The 5,000-nt window shown below is 43.5% G+C and overlaps 1 protein-coding gene across 3 annotated transcripts in view; it reads right to left on the reverse strand.

Annotated features, from left to right (window-relative positions):
- The window catches only part of PBDC1 (polysaccharide biosynthesis domain containing 1), a 725,752-nt gene that overhangs the window by 253,813 nt on the left and 466,939 nt on the right, over positions 1-5,000 (reverse strand). The window lies entirely within an intron of this gene.

The following is a 5,000-nucleotide window of genomic DNA, read 5'->3' on the forward strand; positions in this document are numbered from 1 at the left end:
TGTTGGCAATGTCTGTAGGATCAGTAATCTTCACATCATTTTGAACTAGTTCTGAGCATATCTGGGAGTTTCCTCCCAGGTTTCTAACGAGCTAAAGAAGGCCTTATGATTGTCTTTTGAGTCTTTAGCTATTTTTCTCTCAAAGTTTGCTTTGGATGATTTTATGAGAGCTCTTAGTTTTTTACTTGTAGTGATCAAAGGTGTCTTACCTTTTAAGGATTTTGCTCTATCTTGTAGTAGCTTCCTCCTTTTGTTGTAGAGTTTGTTTATGGCTGGGGTCCACCAGACTGGACGCTTGCCTTTGGTACAAAGAGTCTTTGTTTTGCTTGGGATTGCCTTATCCATGCAGTCCTGTAGGTGCTGGTAGAAGGCATTTGCAAGTGATTCAGCGGCTTGGGTACTGTTTTCCGCCGGCTCGGGGGCCTTAAAGGAGACCACACTAGTCTTTAGAAGTGTGAAGTCGGCTTTCGAGAAGTTCTTTACTGTGTGGTCTTATCCCCTGTGGGATAGGTTTTCCATAGTGCTTATAGCAGAAATGAATGCAATGGCATATCCATTTAGAAATGGTTTGCTTTGAAATGGCCTTCCCCTCTGCCCCTGCAGCAAATGCCACCAGCAGTTGTTCAGATTTCCTTTGAGGTTTAGTCCTTTCCAAGTAAAATCTAAGTTGTCTGTGCAAATCTATGAAGTGCAGTATCCGTTCCCCTTTGTTCTGTGGATTAGAAAAGAAGGTTGGCAAATGAATGGACTATTTAAGAGCCACAGTGGATACTACCTTGGGCTTGAAGGAGGGATTGGTCCTGAGTGACACCCTGTCTGCATGAAAGATGATGAAAGGCTTCACTGCCATAAGGGCCTGTAATTCAGATACCCTTCTTGCTGAAGTGATTGCTAAAAGGAAGGCTGTTTTCCAAGAAAGGAATTTTAACTCTGCACTTGTAGCTGGCTCAAAAGGAGGTAGAGTGAGTTTTTTCCAATACAAAGTTAAGGTCCCAGGCTGGAGTTGGGGCTCTCCTGGGTGGTCTTAAGTTTTTGGCCCCTCTGAGGAACTGCTTGAGCAGATGATGAGAGAAGAGGGGTGGTTCTGTGTTGTAATGAGCTGAAATGGCTGAGGCATGAATTTTGATGGAGGAAAAAGAAAGGCCCTTCTGAAGCATCTCAGTTAAGTACCGAAGAATCTGAATTAAATTGGGCGCTGCTGTGCCCATCCCTTGAGTTTGGTTCCAGGAACAGAATCTTTTCCATTTTTCAGCATAGGATTTTCTAGTACTAGGCCTCCTAGCCTCCAAAATGACAACCAACACTTGTTTGCTGATAGATGGTAACGGAGAGCTCAAGTAATTAGCCGGGCTGCCAGGTTCAGGGTTTGAAGCTGAGAATGCAGAATCTGGCCCTCCTGCTGGGACAGCAGGGTAGGGGTCTGAGGCAGGTGCCAAGGTGCCAGCAGTGACACACTGCGCAAGAGGGGGTACCAGTGTTGGCGTGGCCAGTCTGGTGCAATCAGTATAGTCCTTGGTTTGTCCTGTTTGATCTTTAGTAGTACTCTGGAGAGGAGAGGAGCGGCAGAGGAGGAAAGGCATAAACTGATAGATTTTTCCAGTTGAAGGACAGGGCATCCACTTTCCAAGCTTGTTTGTGGGGAGTCCTTGTGCAGAAGGACAGGGCATCCACTTTCCAAGCTTGTTTGTGGGGAGTCCTTGTGCAGAATTTGTTCAACTGGTAGGTCTGGGGGGAGGCAAACAGGTCTATATCTGGGCTCCCTCATTTGTTTACCAACATGTTGAAAATATTTGGTTCCAGTTTCCACTCGTGGGTCCATGAGATTTCTGCTTAGTTTTCTCCCAGTGTATTTAGCTTTCCTGGCAGGAACGGGGCCTGCAGATGCACTTGGTAGCCCAAGGCTGTGTTCCACAGAGCCATGGCTAGTCTGCAGAGAGGGCATGAATGGGCCTCCCCCCCCTTGCTTGTTTATGTACCACATAACAGTGGTGTTGTCTGTCCTTACCATTAATTGTCCTGGAAGAATGTGGTCCTTGAAGGCTGTCAGAACATTCTGTACAGCTAACATTTCTTTTTGATTGATATGCAGGTGCATTTGACTTGGGCTCCATTTGCCCTGAATGCACTTCCCTGCCAGGTGAGCCCCCCCATGCATAGCCTGATGTGTCTGTTGTTAGGGTTTGGGCGGCAGGGGGTAGAGTGAATGGTAGTCCCTTGTTTTGTTGGCAGGCCTCTGCCCACCAAAGGAAGTCTAACTGTAGGCAACCTATGATAGGAATCATTGCTCCTAGATCCTGAGAATGTTGACACCATAGACTTTTTAGATACCATTGTAGTATCCTCATATGCAGTCTTGCATATGGAATTAGGAGACTTCAGGAGGCCATGAACCCCAAGTCTTGCAGTATTTGCCTTGCAGAAAGCAGGGTTTTTGTGGCCATTAATCATCTCCCTCTGTTAGTCTTGCACAATATCTTCTTTTTTTCCTGCATCTCTCTCTTTATGTTACTTTAATCCACCTTCTGTTACTTTAATTCCACTACCATTAATGCTGACTTACTGTAACCAGGAACTACTGAATTGGCCATCTTACTGTCTCAACAACCTACTACCCTTCACCTAATTCTTACAATCCCATTTTAACGACTTTGTTCTCTTATTCCTGCTACTCTTTACTTTGTGTGTCTTCCAACTACCTCTAAATCCTTTCTCCCTCTTCTCATACAAAAAAAAAAAAAAAATTTGTTATATGTTTTGTTACCTTAGAACACATGTAATCATCTCATAATATTATTATGTTTTGTTACCTTAGAGCACATGTAATCATCTTATAATATTCTTGTAATTAACGTTTTAATGTACTATATCTGTTAGTTTTCAATGTGGAGCTTTTCTCCCCAGGCCTCTACTGAAAATGGACATATATCCAGCTAGACTAGCCCGGTCAACAAATGTAAAATAAAATAAATAAATAAAATAAATTAGTTTAAAGAAAGCTGTCAAATGAATTTGTTTCTCTGCCGTGAGGAAAGCCATCTGGGAAGTTGTGTTCAAGCTTGCTCCCAGGAATATAAGTTGTTAACAGGGTACAAGATGAGATTTATTTTCGTTTATGGTGTACCCAGACAAGTTAACACCTTTTGTACAAACGCCGATGATTCAAAAGTATGTCCTGGCTTTCTGCCAGAATTAGGCAATCGCTCAGGTATGGGTATATTTGAATATTTCTTTGCCTGTAAAATGCAATGACTGGAGCTATGCACTTTGAGAATATTCTGTGTGCAGTAGATAAACCAAAGGGCAGTGCAGAGAACTGAAAGTGCATGCAGCTTGCTTTGAAGCGTAGGTATCGGATTCCCTGATTGGGATGTGCAGGTAGGCTTCCTTTAAATCCAGTGTTGCCAACCAGGCATCCTTGCCTAGCATAGGAAGCAACTGGTGAAGAGTTAGCATCTTGAATTTTGGGATCACCAAAAAGGTGTTTAGGATAGAAAGGTCCAGGATAGTGTCTTTTCTGGGTAGCAGGAAAAGTCTTGAGTAGAAACATTGTCCCTTTTCCTCTTCTGGTACAGGTTGAATAGCCCTTATACTTAACAGAGAGAGTACTTGCTTTTGAGCCTCTGCCCACTGATTTGGCCAACCGTTTGGGGTTGGTAATGTGTGGAAGTGAAATATGTACCCTTGGGAAACTATATTTAAAGCCCATTTGTCCTGGGTAATTAGTTCCCAGTTTTTTGTCTGCAGAGCAATCTTTCCCCCTAAAAAAAGCAGTCAGTTGAGAAGGGCTTTGAGGTTTTAAAGTTGTCATTAAAACAGTTTACCATAGGGGGGAGTCTTACTACTCCCTGATTTGGAAGTGGGAGCCCCCCACTGCTTAGTCCTCTGTGTACCTTGGGACTGAAGCCTGGGTGTTCTGCTGGTTTTGGGTTTGGGCTGAGAAGGCCTGGAAGAGCAGGAAGGGACCAATTCTTAGAGGGCCAATACCTACCAAATCTTGGAGGCTGTACCTGTAGGAAATCTTTAACAGTTTGCATAGATTTAGCTTTTTCCTCCATCTTTTTAAGTACTTCTGCTTTGTTGCCAAACAGGCGGTCCTGATTTAAGGGAGCATCCAGCAATTTAGCTTTAACATGATCTGGCAAAGATTGCTCCTTACGCCAAGCATGCCTTTTAAGTACAGACCCAGTGACAACAGCCCTGCAAGATGCTTCTAGTGAATCAAAACCACACTGCAAACTATGTTTTCCAACTTGTTCAACAGAATGCATTAAATCCTGTAAAATCCTTACTTTCAGCACAGTCAGGAATCAACATCATTTTCTGTTTAAGCAATCCAATAATATGCTGCTGATACTTTAACATATGAAACTGGCAATTTACTGCCCTAATGGCCAAGGTTGCAGAAGTGTATGCCTTCTTACCCCATCTATCCAGCACCCTGGAATCTCTATCAGAGGGAGTAGGGTTTTTGGCAGTAGTAGCCTTAATCCCCTTGGGTCCCTGTGAAATGGTCTCAGGATCCTCAGTACGATTTTTAAAAAGGAACTTGTGAGAGTCAGGAACCCTGTAATATCTATCAAGGTTTCTGGGAGCAGGAGGTGAAGAGTCAGGGGCCAAGCTAGATTCCAAAAAGGCATCATCAACAAAGTCCAGTACAGGGGGGATAGCCAAAGGCCTGTGTTGGGGCAGGAGTAAGAAATCCCTATGCCTCATTTTAGAATCAGAGTAATCCTAGCTTTCCCAGCGAAAATGTTCCCTAAGAGTATGCAAGGTTTCACCAAAAGAGAAATCCTCTGGAGGGGAAGCAGAGGGAATAGAGTCCTCTGCATCAGAATCCTCATAGGTAGAGAAGGGTAAATCCTGGTCATCAGAGGAAACAGAAATTTCAGAATCCTGATCAGAAGTATCATGAGCAAATTGAGTCCTAGGCCTCTTAGAGGGGGAAGGTTGGCCTGATTAAAATAATAAGGTCTTCAGTCATTCTTATTTGTTTTTTAGGC

The sequence above is a fragment of the Protopterus annectens genome, chromosome 9.part0, assembly GCF_019279795.1.
Source record: "Protopterus annectens isolate FY-2018-M chromosome 9.part0, PAN1.0, whole genome shotgun sequence".
Classification (NCBI taxonomy): Eukaryota; Metazoa; Chordata; order Ceratodontiformes; family Protopteridae; genus Protopterus; species Protopterus annectens.